Genomic DNA, 17,206 nt, shown 5'->3' with positions numbered 1-17,206 from the left:
TCCTCGTTAGTATAGTGGCCAGCATCCCCGCCTGTCACGCGGGAGACCGGGGTTCGATTCCCCGACGGGGAGCTTTGTTTTTGTTTCTTTCTTGCATTATGCGCCATATCAGAACAGCACTTCGCCCTGCGCCTCCTCGTTAGTATAGTGGATTCCACTTCCGGCCACCGAGCGTGACGGACGTGATTATCATGGGCTCCCAAGGAGCGGATTCAGCGGCCCAGCTGGGCCGTGGTATCAGGAGCACGGAAAGGCCTACCAAGGATTATAAACTGGTTCTACCGCATCTGCCTACAGGTTCGAGTGTTTTACATACTGTTTTTTTGCATGGCGACATAAAAGCCAGGCCGTACCGGGTGGAGCACTTTCGAGACTCCCTCCCTCGTCTTTCACTGCTGCCGGAAGTGGTTGCCCTCGGGGCATACCAAATGAATCACGTGTGGGCGGTAACGTTTAAAGGTGAAGAGGCGAAAGCGAAGATTTTGGAAGTCCAAGCTATTGAAGTGAAGGAACACCACTGCGTGGTCATTGACCCCTGTAACCAAGGCATCAGGTTGAAGCTTTTCTGGCTGCTTCACGGCGTGCAAGACGATGACGTGCGAGCGGCGTTGGCAGCTTTTGGAAAAGTTACGGAAATTTCAAGAGACAAGTGGAGAGTGCAAGGGTGTGTCGACAAGGCTTCAACAACACGAACGGTCACGCTGAAGCTCAAAGTGGGCGTTACCATCGAGGACCTGCCGCATCAGCTTCGGGTCGCCGAGGACGTCGCACTCGTCCACGTCCAAGGCAGAGCCCCGCTTTGCCTCCGGTGCCGCGGGAAAGGACATATACGTCGTGAGTGTCGTGTGCCGCGCTGCGGGCTGTGTCGTCGCTACGGCCATGACGAGTCGCAGTGTGTGCGCACGTATGCCAACGTTGCAGGCCCCGTGCCGAGTGAAGTGACAGGCGAGCACTTGATGGACGCAGTGGACGCCGAGGAAGCGAGCAGTGGAATCACTGAGGAGGCAGAATAGAACGAACAGTCCTCTGAGAAGACCCCTGCCCCTAAAGAACACTGTGAATCAGTGTTGATAGTTCCGTTGTCGAATGTCGCTGGGTCCGAGACACCCACGAAAGAAAACGGCAATGCCAGTGCAGCAAGCCCAGCGTCGGCTACGCAACACAGTGAGGAACAGGGGGACACTGAAGCTGAGATGCCAGCTGCTTCTACCTCGCCTGTGAAGCGGGTGCGCGAAGACAGTGTCAACGAGGAATCAACCCAAGGAGGAGCGGAAAGCGGACAGCCTCCACTGAAGGCAGCCCCCCTTCGCCGGGCGTCCTTCAAGCCAAGGCCAAACGTGCCCCCAGACCGGAGAACTGTGTCACCTGTGCCTCCGCCATAGCGGGGGTACCCTTTCCGGTCGAGACGTTACAAGCCCGGTCCATGATCGGGAGCAGCGCTTGGAACGACGGACGGACTCGCCAAAAAGGAAGAATGGTCATCCCGTGCAACAGATCAACCGCAATGCTGTCTTTCTGCAAAAGCGATGTGAGTGATATATGTTTCGCGATTTATAATTTCTTGAGATGGCGACCAATTTAACCACTAGCTTGCGCGTAGCCACGCTAAATGTGAGGGGGCTGTCAACGCGTCGGAGACAACTGCAGCTGAACCGCATTCTGCTGGAAAATGAAATTGATGTGCTAGCAGTTCAAGAGAGCAAAATGGAAAGCGAACAACAAACAGAGAAAATGGCTGAAATATATCGTTCTAGATATAGTGTTTGCGTTTGTCATGCGGTTGGAAGATCGGGGGGATGTCTCATTTTCATTCGAAATTGCATAGAGTGTGTGCAGTCTGTGTTCTCGTGTGAGAGTGGGCGGCTATTGATATGTGATTTCAGTTTTTCTGGATTGGACTGGAGAGTGATCTGCGTTTATGCGCCGACTAGAACGTTCGAGCGGGAAGAGTTTTTTCACTATATGAAATCCTTCCTAATACATGAGAGGCGTGTTCTCCTGCTTGGAGACTTCAACTGTGTCTGTAGACCGGAAGATAGAACAACAGACCGTGTCCTTCGTGACAAGAGTGCAGAGTTACTTATTGACATTGTTATTGAGGCAGAGCTTGAAGATACTGGCTGTATAATGACGCATGAAGGCCAAGCAAAGTTCACGCACTTTCAAGGTAGCTGTCATGCAAGGTTGTACCGAATATATGTTCCCATTGAATGTGTGCCTTTGTGCTCGGAATATGAAACACTTCCCATGAGCTTTAGTGACCACTCCCTCGTAATGATTACTCTAAGCGTGAAAAGTAAGGCAACAAAGTTCAATTGGGAGCTATGGAAATTTAATGAAAAAATGCTGCTGGATGAAGAGTTTAACACTAAAGTTAAAGAATATATTAGGCATATGTTACAAAATGACTCTAATTTTATACAAGCATGGGAGCAGTTTAAGTGCGAGGTAAAGATAGCTGCTATTGACCGAGCATGCACTCTCCGACGTAAAGAAAGAGAACAAGAAAAAGAACTTCGTAGCACACTTGAATACATGCTTAGCATGGAGAGCGTTAAGCCTGGCTTGTTCGCCCAAGATATAAAAAAGATAAAAACCAAACTTGAGGTGATAGACGAAGAGAAGTATCGCGGTGCGGTGATAAGGGCACGCAGCGAAAAATTATGGCTCGGAGAGACGCCCACGAAAAGGGCACTTAGTGACGAAAAAAGGTACGCAGTGTCAAAAGAGATAAAAGAAATCTGCTATCATAACGTAGTTACCTCGGAAAAAAAAACAATTGAACGGGCGTTTGTAGAATTTTACAGCGAATTGTTTAGCCTGAAAACACCGGACATTGAACGCTTCACAAAAGACTAAGTCGCTGATGCCAAGAGTGGAAGACGAAGTTGCGCAGACACTTGAAGCAAGTATTACTTCCGACGAAATTGAGGCCGTTATCGGGGAATTGTATTCCAATAAATCACCCGGACCAGATGGTCTTGGTGCTGCCATATGCAAGGCCTTTCCAACTGAAATGTCTGTTTTACTGGAAAGAGTTATTAGTGAATGCTACGAAAAGAACGTACCTCCTCCGTCTTTTCGAATGTCACACGTTGTACTAATCCCGAAAACAGATGACCCAGTTAAGCTTCCCTCTGTAGCGTCTTACCGTCCTATAAGTCTAAAAAATGTTCACTATAAAATTTACATGAAAGTATTAGAGCGACGACTCCAATGTGTAATTACTTCTCTTGTAGGCCCACATCAGACATGCGGTATAAAAGGAAGGACCATTTTTACTAACATACACGCAGCAAGGAGTGTACTAGAATGTTGTGACGCGATGCATGACCACGTAGCCATGATGCAATTAGACCTCCATAAAGCATTTGATAAAGTGGTACATGAAATTTTGTTCTCTGTTTTAGAGTATGTCAATGCTGGTTCCGTGATTACAAAGGGCGTGAAAATGGTTTACGAGTGCTGTTCAGCGAGACTGGTCGTGAATAAGCATTTAACCGATCGTATACCTGTTCAGTCGTCAGTAAGGCAGGGCTGTCCTCTGTCTCCCCTTTTGTTTGCGCTTTATCTGGAGCCTTTCTGTCTAAGATTGCTTACAAGGCCGAACATATGCGGTTATAGATTTTTTCAAAGTGAAGTTCGGGTTTTGGCATACGCGGACGATATTGCGGTTTTTTGTACTGACCATGAAAGCGTGCAGGAAGTCGTAAAAGAAGCCACTGCTTTTTGCACTGCAAGTGGAAGTGAAATTAGTTGGGCGAAGTGTTTAGGATTTTGGCACGGAAACTGGCAATACGCGCCTGAACTGTTCTCCAGTATGCAATGGACAATAACGCCGGGCAATTACCTTGGTGTGCCACTAAAGCATTACCGTGAAAGCAAGGAATGTTGGGCCGGTGAAGTTGAGCAAGTGAAAACCCAAACAAACAAATGGGGAGGACATAACTTTTCTATGTTCGCAAGAGCTACCGTTTGCAATATGCTCCTAGTTGCAAAAATGTTTTACATGCTGCAAGTGTTATCTATGTCAAGAATCTCTGTTCAAAAACTGCATAGGGTATTTGCCACGTTTGTGTGGGCTTCAACATGGGAGCGTACCAGTCGATGCAATCTGTTTCATACGGTGCATAATGGTGGACTGGGATTGTCACATTTATAATTAAAGCAGATTGTAACCAGGTTCTTTTTTTTGCGCGAACAAAGCGATGTTTTTCTCAGAACGGTAATCCAAGTGCGATTGTGTGATTCACTGCCGTAATATGTAGTTTCGACTATGTCTACAGGGACAATGGCTCTAAGTGCTTTTCTTCGCGAAGTTGTCGCGTCCTTCCAAATAGTGAAGGCGAGATTTTCAAATGAGTATATGTGTACTGTTACGCGAAAACGGCTGTACAAAGATTTATTGGAAACCTTTTTACCTGTGCCTCTTTATCGCGCTGTATATGCTTTGGGTCCGGAGCGGGACGTGTTGAAAAGAGTGAAAAGAATGCCCATCAGATCTTTCTTTTTTAAATTGCATACCGGGCACCGGCACTCTTCCGGTGAAGCCATGGCTGGAAAGCAAAGGCCTTTTTGTGCCTTGGTCTGCTGACTGTTTAATTTGCCAAAAACTGGAATCCATAGAGCATATTTTCCTTGATTGACACGATGCGGTTTTTTTCTGGGACGTGCTACAGCGTACTATTAAAAAGGACTTACCAATAACGCCGTTTGGCATACGCTACCTTCCATGCGCCCAGCCAGGAGAAGTGCCCAGTGATTTATTAATGGTCTTGTGTATGCACAGCGTATGGGGAACGCGGATGGATGTTCGCCATGAACATGTTTTACACCCAGCCCATCAATATTTTGTTGAAAGTGTAATGTACACGCGTGATGTTTTCGAAGGGCAATCTGAACCCCCGGAATGGCTGCCAGTCTTGGACAAGCTCATGTCACCTAATCCATTCCATCACAAGAAACCTGTCAGAAAGTGACTTGTTTTTAATTCCATGCGACTTTTCATCGTCCTTTGTAGTTGCCAAGTCGGTAATAAAGAAAAAAAATCCTCGTTAGTATAGTGGCCAGTATCCCCGCCTATCACGCGGGAGACCGGGGTTCGATTCCCCGACGGGGAGCTTAGTTTTTGTTTCCTTGTTGCACTCTGCGCCATTTGAGAACAGCGCTTGTCGGCTTCCCTGCGCTTCCTCGTTAGTATAGTGGCCAGTATCCCCGCCTGTCACGCGGGAGAACGGGGTTCGATTCCCCGACGGGAGCTTAGTTTTTCGTTTTCAGCCTTCTGTGCCATTTCTGAGCAACGCCAGCCTGCTTTCCTGCGCTTCCTCCTTAGTATAGTGGCCAGTATCCCCGCCTGTCACGCGGGAGACCGGGGTTCGATTCCCCGACGGGGAGCTTAGTTTTTGTTTCTTTCTTGCATTATGCGCCATATCAGAACAGCACTTAGCCTCTTCCCTGCGCCTCCTCGTTAGTATAGTGGCCAGTATCCCCGCCTGTCACGCGGGAGACCGGGGTTCAATTCCCCGACGGGGAGCTTAATTTTTGTTTCTTTCTTGCATTATGCGCCATATCAGAACAGCACTTAGCCTCTTCCCTGCGCCTCCTCGTTGTGTAGTGGCCAGTATCCCGTCCACTTCCGGCCACCGAGCGTGACGGACGTGCTATCATGTGTTCCGTTGGAGCGGCGTTAGCGGCTCAGCCGAGCCGCGGAAACAGGATTGCTGTTCATGATAACGAGGAATACGAAGTTATGCTGCCCCACCTACCTTCAGGTCGTATCGTTTTGAACACAGTATTTTTGCACGGTGACGTTCGGGCGCGGCCGTATAGGGTCGAGGACTACAGGGATGCCCTTGCCCGTTTGGATTTGCTCCCTGAGGTTGTAGCCCTGGGAGCATTCCAAATGAATCACGTGTGGGCGGTTACGTTTAGGAGTTCAGAGGCCATGCAGAAAGTGCTCGCGGCCGAAAGCATTTCCGTCAAGGAACGTCGGTGCATCGTTATCGACCCCAACAAGCAGGAAGTACGAGTCAAGGTGCACTGGGTTCTTCACAATGTGACTGACGAAGATGTGCGGGTGGCCTTCCGACCATATGGTGAAGTGACGCAAACGTCAAAAGAGAAGTGGCGTGTTCAAGGCGTCACCGAAAAGGGGTCCACAACTAGAATGTTGAGCCTAAAACCGAACACAGGTGTCACAGCGGAAGACATTCCCCACCAAATCCGTATCGCAGGTGAGCCAGCTCTTTTAGTTGTCGCAGGGAGGCCCCCCCCCTTTGCCTGCGATGTCAAGGTAAAGGCCACATTCGTCGCGACTGTCGAGTGCCTAGGTGCTCGCGTTGTCGGCGATTTGGGCATGATGAGAGCCAGTGTGTTCCCACGTACGCGAACATGACGGGCCCGGCAAGGAACAGCGAGCTGGCGGAACATGTCATGGATGAGTTGGAAGCTGAGGAAGCGTCAAAGGAAGCAGGGGTTTTACCATCTGCTGCTGCAAAAGATCTGCAACCTTCAAGCGGTGAGCACATTGTGGCGACGACGGCCTCGCAGCATGAACTGCCTCAACTCGAACAGGAGCAGAAGAAAAATCAAGAGAAGACGCCTACTGTCGAAATGGAGGATACCTCAAAAAACGAAGCAAACACCCTACAAAATGTCAAAGATGCAACCATGGAAGACACCGCTGTTTCGGCCACAAAACGCTCTCATCTTCAAGCGGTACAAGGCGACCAGCTAAGTGACGGTGCAGCAGTGGAGGAGCCGCCCAGCAAAGCGACACCGAGGCGGCGAGCGCCATTTAAACCAACTATTCCGCCTGATAGAAGAACAGCAGAAGCGACGCCGAAATAGCGCTGCTTCTGTGGTAACTTTGTCCTTTTCGGATGCCGGAGCAACGTGCGCGACACACTTGACTGCGCATGGAGGACGACCCAGAAGAAGCGCATCGAGCCTCCAGTAAAGGCTGGCACAGCGTGGACACAAGTGTTAATCCGATGAGCACGGAAACTGCTGCCGCGACATGGTGCCCTGAGGTGAGCACTGCGCGATTTGTGTGTTCCTCCAGAGATAAGGGAATATTATTTCATATGCCATTGCGCATAGCGACGTTGAATGTCAGGTGGCTGGCAGCAATCAAACGTCAGCGTCAAGTCAGCCGAATTTTCCTAGAAAATGATTTGGACATTATCGCTTTGCAAGAAACCAAAATTGAGAGTGAGGAACATACAGATCGAATGGTTGCCAATTTTCGGTCGCGATACAGTGTGTGTATATGTCATGCTGTTGGAAGGTCGGGTGGTTGCGCCTTATTTTTGAGAAACAGTCTGGGCATTGTGGAGGAAAATTTCGTAGCATCCGAAGAAGGCCGGTTACTGGTTGTTGACTTTGTACTGACTGGTAGTGCTTGGCGTGTTATATGTGTGTACGCACCTAACAATCAGACTGAGCGTGTTGCTTTTTCTTAGAAGGTTGAAGTGTTCCTAAATTGCGCGAAAAGTGTTATTCTTATGAGTGACTTCAACTGTGTCTGCTTAACAGAAGATCGAGTACCCAAGTCCCCGATTCGCGATCAGAGCGCTCGGTTGCTGAACTCACTAATTCAAGGAATATGGAATTCAAGGAATAATATGGAAGATCTTGGCAGTGTACTGTCCCAAGGCTCACATCCCGGTTTTACGCATTTCCAACGCGGCAGTAATGCGAGACTAGACAGAGTGTACGTCAGCTTGCAGCTTGTCACAGCATGTGAAAAATACGATCTAAAGCACCTCTCGTTCAGCGATCACAGTCTTGTGATGGTTACGTTTGGTAACAAGCCCAAAAAGTCACGGTTTAGTTGGGACCTCTGGAAGCTTAACGTAAAACTTTTAGAGGATGAAGAATCCAGTGAGCGAATTAAAGAAGAGATAGCTAAAATGCCCTCGACTAGCTCATGGAGCTACGCAGCAAAGTGGGAGGCACTTAAGAACGACGTCAAGGTGATCGCGATAGAACGAGGAACAATACTTCATCAAAGATGTCGAAAAATGGAGAAAGAATTGAAGTGCAATTTGGATTTCATAATGTGTATGGAAACAGCAGCGCCTGGCATGTACACAAACAAAATCCGAGAAATAAAGAACCAGCTAGAAACTCTGGAGACAGACAAGTACAGAGCGGCAGTGATAAGAGCGCGGGCCGAAAAGTTGTGGGCAGGTGAAGCACCGAACAAACGTGCGTTGTGCGATGAAAGGCGGTATGCAACGCAGAAAGAAATCCGGCAGATTCGGTACCATAATGAGATTACCAGCGACAAGAAGTACATTGAGCAGGCCTTTGTGGAATATTATAAAGAACTGGTAGGGAATAAAAGAACGAGGTGCGAAATGCGTGATGAATTTTTATCGCTAGTGCCCAGATTAGATGAGCACACTGTTGCTCGCCTAGAACAACCTATCAGCATTGGTGAAGTTGAAAGCGCAATTGACGAGCTAGTCCTTGGGAAGACGCCAGGGCCCGACGGCCTCGGGGCCGCTTTTTATAAGACTTTTCGAGATGAAATTAGCCCAACTTTACATGCGGTGATCACGGAAGCGTACAAAGAAAAGCAAATGCCGCTGTCTTTTCGTACTGGTCACGTAGTGCTAATCCCCAAAACGGATGACCAAAGGAAACTGCAGTCGGTAGGGTCTTATCGCCCGATTACGCTGACCAATACCGACTGCAAGATATTCATGAAGGTTCTGGCCAAGCGCCTGCAAAGTGTGATCATGCAACTCGTTGGGCCGCACCAAACCTGCGGAATAAAAGGGCGCAGTATATGCACAAATGTTCATGTTGCGCGTAGTATTCTGGAATGTTGTGATCACTTTGCTGGTCGAGTAGCAATGATCCAACTGGACCTGGCAAAGGCATTCGATCGGGTATCGCATGAAGTTCTGTACAGCGTGCTCGAACATGCAAATGTAGGATGTGTTATTCTTGATGGTCTAAAAATGGTTTATGACAATTGCACCTTTCGAATCATTGTTAACAAAAGCTTAAGCGAGACTGTCCCCGTGCGGTCTTCAGTAAGACAAGGTTGCCCACTCTCTCCTTTACTTTTCACTCTATACTTGGAGCCATTTTGTCTTAAACTGATCAACTCCGAACTAATTAACGGTTTTCGTATTGAGTCGTCCCAGGTGAAAGTTCTTGCCTATGCGGATGATATTGCGGTGTTTTGTAGCGACCAAAAAAGTGTTCAAGAAGCAATTTTCGTTGCCAAAAAGTTTTGTGAACAGACAGGCGCTGAGATTAACTGGGACAAAAGTGTCGGCTTCTGGCACGGAAATTGGGAAATTGCGCCGAGGTCTTTTGCGAACCTCCAGTGGACAACCGTTCCATCGAAGTACTTGGGAGTGCCACTGCAATATTATAACAGGAGCGCCGATTACTGGAAGGACGTGATGCCCGAAGTGAAGGAGAAAGCAGGGGCTTTTCAAGGTAGAGAATTATCCATGTTTGCGAGGGCATCCATATGCAGTATTTTTCTAATCTCCAAATTGTGGTATGTTTTGCAGTTTCTTTCTATGTCACGCGTATATGTGCAAAAAATGCACAGAGTGTTTGCTGTATTCATTTGGGCGTCCAACTGGGAAAGGACAAAACGAACCAATTTATTTCGATCAGTTCGAGATGGTGGTGTCGGTCTCTCACATTTGTTTGTTCGGCAACTCGTCTCCCGTTTTATGTTTTTCAGGGATCAAAGTGAGACCTTCTTACGTACAATGATGCAAGTGCGTCTAGCAAATGCCCTTCCAGATTTTATTGTGTCTACTGCAGGGTGGCCAATATGCGGGTTGAAGGGATATTTAAAGGAGATTGTTGACTCTGCCTATATACTGAAGGTTCGATTCTCGATAGAATATCTAAGTCTGGTGAACAAGAAAAAATTGTATAGTGACTTAATATAAGTCATGATCCCAGTTCCCTTGTACCGAATGATAAACAATGGAGGCCGAGGGCAAGATGTTTTACAAAGAGTTAAAAAGATGCCGGTCAAAGCAAGTACGAAGTCGTTTTTTTTTTTTCAAACTGCACACTAGTACACTTCCCGTTAAGACCTGGCTAGCTGACAAAGGAATATTTGTACCCTGGACCACAAACTGTTTATTATGTAAAAAGCCTGAGAACATCGAGCACGTGTTCATTGAATGCTGGGACCCGGTATTGTATTGGGATATTCTGCAACGTACCATAAAGAAGGATTTACCCATAACACCTATAGGAATACGCTATCTACCAACAGACAATAATCACACAGGTATTCCCTACGACATGATAATGCTGCTCGGCCTCCACAGTTTATGGAAGACACGAATGGCATTCAGGAATGCAGATGTCAATGTGCTGTCGGTGAGAGAAAAATTTGTTGAAAGTGTGTGCTATGTACGTGAAGTTTATCGGGTGCAGGTTGAGCCACTTTCATGGCTGAATGTATTGGATGAACTGATCCAGTTCAAGAAATTTTAATGTATCACTTCAGCCAAAGCAGGCTGAAGTGCTTTTTTATTACAATGTATTTTCTTTGTCTGAATGAAAAGGTAAATAAAAATGATTTTAAAAAATCCGCGTTAGTATAGTGGCCGGTATCCCCGCCTGTCACGCGGGAGACCTGGGTTCGATTCCCCGACGGGGAGCTTAGTTTTTGTTTCTTACTGCCATTATGCGCCATATCAGAACAGCACTTAGCCTCTTCCCTGCGCCTCCTCGTTAGTATAGTGGCCACATTCTGCTTCTGGCCACGCCAGTGAACGGACACAGGATGCAGGGCTCCTCAGGAGCGGCTTCAGCGGCCACGTCAGGCCGCGGTAACAGGACTGCAGAACAGGACAATACTTACCAGGTTGTTTTGCCTACACTGCCAACAGGTCGGTTTGTTTTGAATACCGTTTTTTTGCATGCCGATATCAGGGCCCGCCCGTACCGGGTGGAAGATTTCCGGGATGCTTTGGCGCAACACTCGCTAATCCCCGACGTTATCGCAATGGGGGCGTATCGGATGAGCACGTCTGGGCCGTCACTCTCAAAGATGCTGAAGCGGTGAACAAGATTGTAAGTGTAGGTGAGCTGTGTGTAAAAAACGGTCGCTGCTTGGTGATTGACCCGGCAAACCAGGACGTGCGACTCAAACTTCACTGGCTGCTACACAACGTGCCAGACGAGGATGTTCGTGCTGCATTTGCGCCGTACGGAAAGGTGTCGGAGGTTTCCCGGGAGCGCTGGCGTGTTAAAGGTATGCTAGAAAAGGGCTCCACCACTAGACTCGTCACGCTGAAGCTGAAAGCTCGACGACCTGCCGCATCAGTTGAATGTTAGCGGCGAGCTGGCGCTAGTGATTGTGCCAGGTAGACCCCCGTTGTGCCTACACTGCCGGAGTACGGGTCACATCCGCAAAGAGTGCCGGTTTCCTCGCTGCGGAACCTGTCGACGGTTCGGGCATGAAGACAGCCAGTGTGCACGAACCTACGCTAGCATTGCCGGACCTGGGACCAGCGAAGACTCGTCCGAGTTAATTATGGACGAGGCGGATGCGGAGGAGGCTGCTGACATTAGAGGTCAGTCAACGAAACAGGACGCGCCTTCCTTGATGGTTTTAAAGAAGAATAAGGTGACGGTCTTTAATGAACAGAATGAAACTCTGCATGTCTTGAACGTTCCATCCCAGGACCATGAAAGCGCGTCAAAGGAAGCGTCAGAAGACGTAATCAAATTTTCTGATGCTGATGCTGAGGACCATCTCAGTACTGAGCCTTCCTGTACTGATGCCGTGGAGGTTGGGCCGGAGACAGCAGACTTAATTGCCGCGAAACGTCCGCGCGAGGAAAGCATCGAGGACACTCAGCTGCCAGGCGGTGTTTGTGCTGAGCCGCCTCCGAAAACTGCGGGCATCCGAAGAGCAACTTTGCGACCGAAGCCGAACTTCGTGGCCGACACGCGGCAGGCGGGGAAACCGCCTCCGTAGTTTTGTTGTGTCCTGAACGATTTGTGGGTCGGCTGCCTACCGACCAGCGTCAGGAACATTCTGCAACCAAGAGGGGCGTGTGTGGAAAAAAAAATGAAAGACGGTGCTTGGACTTCGTTTGAATGCAGCCCGATGTTCTGCTGGGAGGACATTACATGCACACATACGCCGCTGTTCTTCAGAAGCGGAGGCCACGCAACCATGAAGGTAGGCACCATGCGGGTACGGGCGTCTCTTTCTAATACATGACTCTTAATCTTAATTCGCCGTCACACGTAGCTACTTTGAATGTCAGAGGGCTGGGAGCGAGAGGGCGACAATGCCAGCTCAGTCGCCTCCTTTTGGATAATGATATAGATATAGCAGCTGTGCAAGAGCCAAAGATTTAGAGCCAAGAAAGCACTGACCGTATGGTGGCTTCTTTTCAAGCAAACTTTTATGTGTGTGTATGCCATTCTGTTGGTGTATCGGGTGGATGCCTTTTATTTATACGTAACACTCTGGGAGTAAGCGTAGAGTCCGTTTTTGCCTGTCCAAGTGGTCGGCTTTTGGTTACTGATTTTACCTACTGTAATTTATGCTGGCGTGTTGTGTGTGTGTTTGCTCCCAATTCAAAATGCGAACGTGAATCGTTTTTTGAGTCTATTGAATTGTGGCTGAAGACTGACAAAATCTTGCTTGTACTTGGTGAACACAACTGTGTGTGCTCAGCTGTGGACCGAGCGGCGAGGTGTAAACCTCGAACAGACAGAAGCTCCGAGCTGTTGAATGCACTTGTGCATGAGTATGGCCTTGAGGATGTTGGCAGTGTGTTCTCCACGGGAAACCAGCCAGAGTTCACGCACTCTCAGCGAGATAGCCATGCTAGATTGAACAGGGTGTATGCCTCGGTTGATCTTGTTTCCCTATGTACTGCATATGAGGTCAAGCCTGTGTCTTTCAGTGATCATTGTCTCGTGAGTGCAGTGTTTGGTAGGAAAGGAAAGAAATCGCGCTTTAACTGGCACCTATGGAAACTGAATGCCAAACTTCTTGCCGATGAAGAGTTCCTTACGGAAGTTAAGACCGAGTTTGAAAATCGTCTTGCTATGCGACCAGTAAGTTTTACAGCGGAATGGGACAGCTTCAAAGAGTCGGTCAAATTGAAATCCATAGAAAAGAGCAGTAAGGTGCGGCATAAAGAGAAAGAAAAAGAACTGAATGAACAACTCCAGTTTCTTTTGAGCATGGAAAGTTCAGTGCCAGGGCATATCGCCAGTAAAATACGAGAAATAAAAAGTGAGTTGGAAACAATCGACAGTGAAAGATACACAGCGGCTGTTATACGTGCAAGGGCTGAAAAACTTTGGGCTGGAGAAGTACCGACAAAACGAGCGCTAGCAGACGAGAAAAGATACGCCAGCCAGAAAGAAATAAGGAGTATAAGATATGCCGGCCATATCACTGAAGATGCTAAAGATAATCAGCGTGCGGTAACAGAGCACTTCGAAGAACTGCTTAGCGCTAAGCTTGAGACTGTAGGCGGCTTTCGAACAGATTTTCTAATACTGATGCCTGCACTGGATGACGAAAGTAAAGCGCGCCTAGAAACAAAGCTAACGTTGCAGAAGATACTATATGCAATAGATGACCTGACACCAGGGAAGGCCCCTGGGCCGGATGGTCTAAGCGCCGCATTCTTTAAAACTTTTCAGCAGTATGCGGCTCAGTTTATGGTCTGTGTAATCACTGAGGCTTATGAACGTAATGCTGTTCCTTTGTCTTTCTCTACATCGCACATTGTTCTAATACCCAAGACAGATGATCCGGAGAAACGAAAGTTGGTGGGGTCATATCGACCGATAAGCCTCACAAATGTTGACTATAAGGTGTACATGAAGGTTTTAGCAAAAAGACTGCAAAGCGTAATAAAAACATTGGTTGGGCCTCATCAAACGTGCGGAATCAAGGGTCGATCCATTGCCACGAATATACATGTCGCAAGAACCGTATTAGAATGCGTTGATTCATTCGGTGGTCAGATAGCCATGATGCAATTAGATTTGGCGACAGCCTTTGACCGTGTTTCTCACGAAATTCTTTTTTCCATTTTGGAGCATTCTAACCTTGGTGACGTCATAGTGGAGGGTGTTAAAATGGCTTATGCGAACTGCACGACCCGCATTATAGTGAATTGTGAACTGACTGACAGCATCGCAGTACGGTCATCAGTAAGGCAGGGCTGCCCGCTCTCACCCCTGCTTTTTGCACTGTATTTAGAGCCACTTTGCTTGGCTATCATTGATAGCGATCGCATTTTAGGATTCAAGCTGCAATCAGCACACGTGAAAATGCTAGCATACGCTGATGACATTGCAGTCTTTTGTGCAACTAGAAAGAGCATCTGTGAAGTCACTGGTGTCGTCCAAACATTTTGTGATCAAACCGGATGCAAGATCAATTGGGAGAAATGCTCTGGGTTTTGGCACGGTGATTGGGACGTGACACCTGATTTCTTCTGTAAGCTGCGATGGTCTGCTCTCCCAACACGACATCTAGGCGTGCCTTTAGAATGTTATCAAGATCCCAACGTGCACTGGTTGGGAGAAACACCCAGAGTGAAAGAAAAAGCGGATGCGTGGCAAGGAAGGCAACTGTCAATGTTTTCGCGCGCTTCTATTTGCAATGTTTTTCTTGTTTCGAGGCTGTGGTACCTCATAAATGTGTTGTGTATCTCACGAACCTCAATTCAGAAAATGCGCCGCGTTTTTGCTGTTTTTATTTGGGCATCTACATGGGAAAAAACCGCCCGGACGAATTTGTTTATTTCTGTTAAAAGGGGCGGGCTTGGCCTTGCACATCTGTTCTTGCGTCAGGTGGTCTCGCGGTTTATATTCCTCCGTGATCAAAAAGATACCTTTCTAAGAACTGTGATGCAAGTGCGATTGCAGAGGCTGCTCCCTGAATGGATTGTGTCATGTGAAAACATGCCTGGTACTGTGACTGGCTACCTGCGCGAGGTTGTTTTTTCGTGCAAGTTGCTAGAAGTGCGGTTTTCTTTTGATTATCTTTCCAATGTTCCAGAAATAAACTGTATAAAGATCTCATTGACGTGATGCTGCCGGTGCCTTTTTACCGGGTATTACACTGTGGAGGCCCAGGGCAGGACGTTTTGAAAAGAGTTAAGAAGATGCCCGTGAGGCCATCAGCTAAAACGTTCATTTTCAAACTTCACTCCAATACGCTCCCTGTTAAAACCTGGCTGAATGAAAAAGGTAACTTCGTCCCATGGACAACAAATTGCCTGTTGTGCAAAAAACCGGAAACAATTGAACACGTTTTCTTACAGTGTTGGGATGCTGTCTTTCTATGGGACGTCCTCCAAAGGACAATTAAAAAGGAACTTCCATTAACTCCTTACGGTATAAAATTCCTACTAGTGCAGAACGATGATGCACCTTATGATTTTAATATGCTTCTTGGCCTCCATAGTTTGTGGAAAACACGAATGCAGGTGCGTCATGCAGATATAGATACACGATCTGCGCGTGAAAACTTTATTGAAAGTGCTGTGTATATACGCGAAACTTTCAGGATGCAGCAGGATCCGCCACAATAGCATTCTCTGTTTCATGAGTTGGTGCACTTGAAAAAATTTTAGCCGCGTACGCGTTAGCTCAAGTGTAGTTGACGTGTTTTATCATTTGTATTTTGTTTTTGTGTTTCACGGCAATAAAGAAAAAAATAGTATAGTGGCCAGTATCCCCGCCTGTCACGCGGGAGACCGGGGTTCGATTCCCCGACGGGGAGCTTAGTGTTTGTTTCTTTCTTGCAGTATGCACCATATCAGAACAGCACTTAGCCTCTTCCCTGCGCCTCCTCGTTAGTATAGTGGCCAGTATCCCCGCCTGTCACGCGGGAGACCGGGGTTCGATTCCCAAACGGGGAGCTTAGTTTTTGTTTCTTTCTTGCAGTATGCACCATATCAGAACAGCACTTAGCCTCTTCCCTGCGCCTCCTCGTTAGTATAGTGGCAAGTATCCCCGCCTGTCACGCGGGAGACCGGGGTTCGATTCCCCGACGGGGAGCTTAGTTTTTGTTTCTTTCTTGCAGTATGCACCATATCAGAACAGCACTTAGCCTCTTCCCTGCGCCTCCTCGTTAGTATAGTGGCCAGTATCCCCGCCTGTCACGCGGGAGACCGGGGTTCGATTCCCCGACGGGGAGCTTAGTTTTTCTTTTTTTCTTGCAGTATGCACCATTTCAGAACAGCACATAGCCTCTTCCCTGCGCCTCCTCGTTAGTATAGTGGCCAGTATCCCCGCCTGTCACGCGGGAGACCGGGGTTCGATTCCCCGACGGGGAGCTTAGTTTTTGTTTCTTTCTTGCATTATGCGCCATATCAGAACAGCACTTAGCCCTGCGCCTCCTCGTTAGTATAGTGGATTCCACTTCCGGCCACCGAGCGTGACGGACGTGATTATCATGGGCTCCCAAGGAGCGGATTCAGCGGCCCAGCTGGGCCGTGGTATCAGGAGCACGGAAAGGCCTACCAAGGATTATAAACTGGTTCTACCGCATCTGCCTAAAGGTTCGAGTGTTTTACATACTGTGTTTTTGCATGGCGACATAAAAGCCAGGCCGTACCGGGTGGAGCACTTTCGAGACTCCCTCCCTCGTCTTTCACTGCTGCCGGAAGTGGTTGCCCTCGGGGCATACCAAATGAATCACGTGTGGGCGGTAACATTTAAAGGTGAAGAGGCGAAAGCGAAGATTTTGGAAGTCCAAGCTATTGAAGTGAAGGAACACCACTGCGTGGTCATTGACCCCTGTAACCAAGGCATCAGGTTGAAGCTTTTCTGGCTGCTTCACGGCGTGCAAGACGATGACGTGCGAGCGGCGTTGGCAGCTTTTGGAAAAGTTACGGAAATTTCAAGAGACAAGTGGAGAGTGCAAGGGTGTGTCGACAAGGCTTCAACAACACGAACGGTCACGCTGAAGCTCAAAGTGGGCGTTACCATCGAGGACCTGCCGCATCAGCTTCGGGTCGCCGAGGACGTCGCACTCGTCCACGTCCAAGGCAGAGCCCCGCTTTGCCTCCGGTGCCGCGGGAAAGGACATATACGTCGTGAGTGTCGTGTGCCGCGCAGCGGGCTGTGTCGTCGCTACGGCCATGACGAGTCGCAGTGTGTGCGCACGTATGCCAACGTTGCAGGCCCCGTGCCGAGTGAAGTGACAGGCGAG

General features: G+C 48.3%; 6 non-coding genes and 1 pseudogene across 6 annotated transcripts; all 7 read left to right on the top strand.

Moving 5' to 3' along the window:
* On the top strand, nucleotides 1-72 carry TRNAD-GUC (transfer RNA aspartic acid (anticodon GUC)). The gene has a single exon. It is a non-coding gene; the product is annotated as a tRNA-Asp (tRNA).
* A 4,976-nt stretch (nucleotides 73-5,048) lies between these two features.
* TRNAD-AUC (transfer RNA aspartic acid (anticodon AUC)) lies at nucleotides 5,049-5,120 on the top strand. Its single transcript has one exon. It is a non-coding gene; the product is annotated as a tRNA-Asp (tRNA).
* A 341-nt stretch (nucleotides 5,121-5,461) lies between these two features.
* On the top strand, nucleotides 5,462-5,533 carry TRNAD-GUC (transfer RNA aspartic acid (anticodon GUC)). The gene has a single exon. It is a non-coding gene; the product is annotated as a tRNA-Asp (tRNA).
* Nucleotides 5,534-5,665: 132 nt separating this feature from the next.
* On the top strand, nucleotides 5,666-7,484 carry LOC146179821 (uncharacterized; annotated as a pseudogene).
* Nucleotides 7,485-15,978: 8,494 nt separating this feature from the next.
* Nucleotides 15,979-16,050, top strand: TRNAD-GUC (transfer RNA aspartic acid (anticodon GUC)). The gene has a single exon. It is a non-coding gene; the product is annotated as a tRNA-Asp (tRNA).
* Nucleotides 16,051-16,117: 67 nt separating this feature from the next.
* On the top strand, nucleotides 16,118-16,189 carry TRNAD-GUC (transfer RNA aspartic acid (anticodon GUC)). Its single transcript has one exon. It is a non-coding gene; the product is annotated as a tRNA-Asp (tRNA).
* Nucleotides 16,190-16,256: 67 nt separating this feature from the next.
* Nucleotides 16,257-16,328, top strand: TRNAD-GUC (transfer RNA aspartic acid (anticodon GUC)). Its single transcript has one exon. It is a non-coding gene; the product is annotated as a tRNA-Asp (tRNA).
* The last annotated feature ends 878 nt before the right edge of the window (nucleotides 16,329-17,206 follow it).

The sequence above is a fragment of the Amblyomma maculatum genome, chromosome 9 (assembly GCF_055883805.1).
Source record: "Amblyomma maculatum isolate TAMU_Amacu chromosome 9, ASM5588380v1, whole genome shotgun sequence".
Taxonomy (NCBI): domain Eukaryota; kingdom Metazoa; phylum Arthropoda; class Arachnida; order Ixodida; family Ixodidae; genus Amblyomma; species Amblyomma maculatum.
Note: the sequence above shows the minus strand (reverse complement) of the source record. Positions and strands in the feature narration are given on the sequence as shown.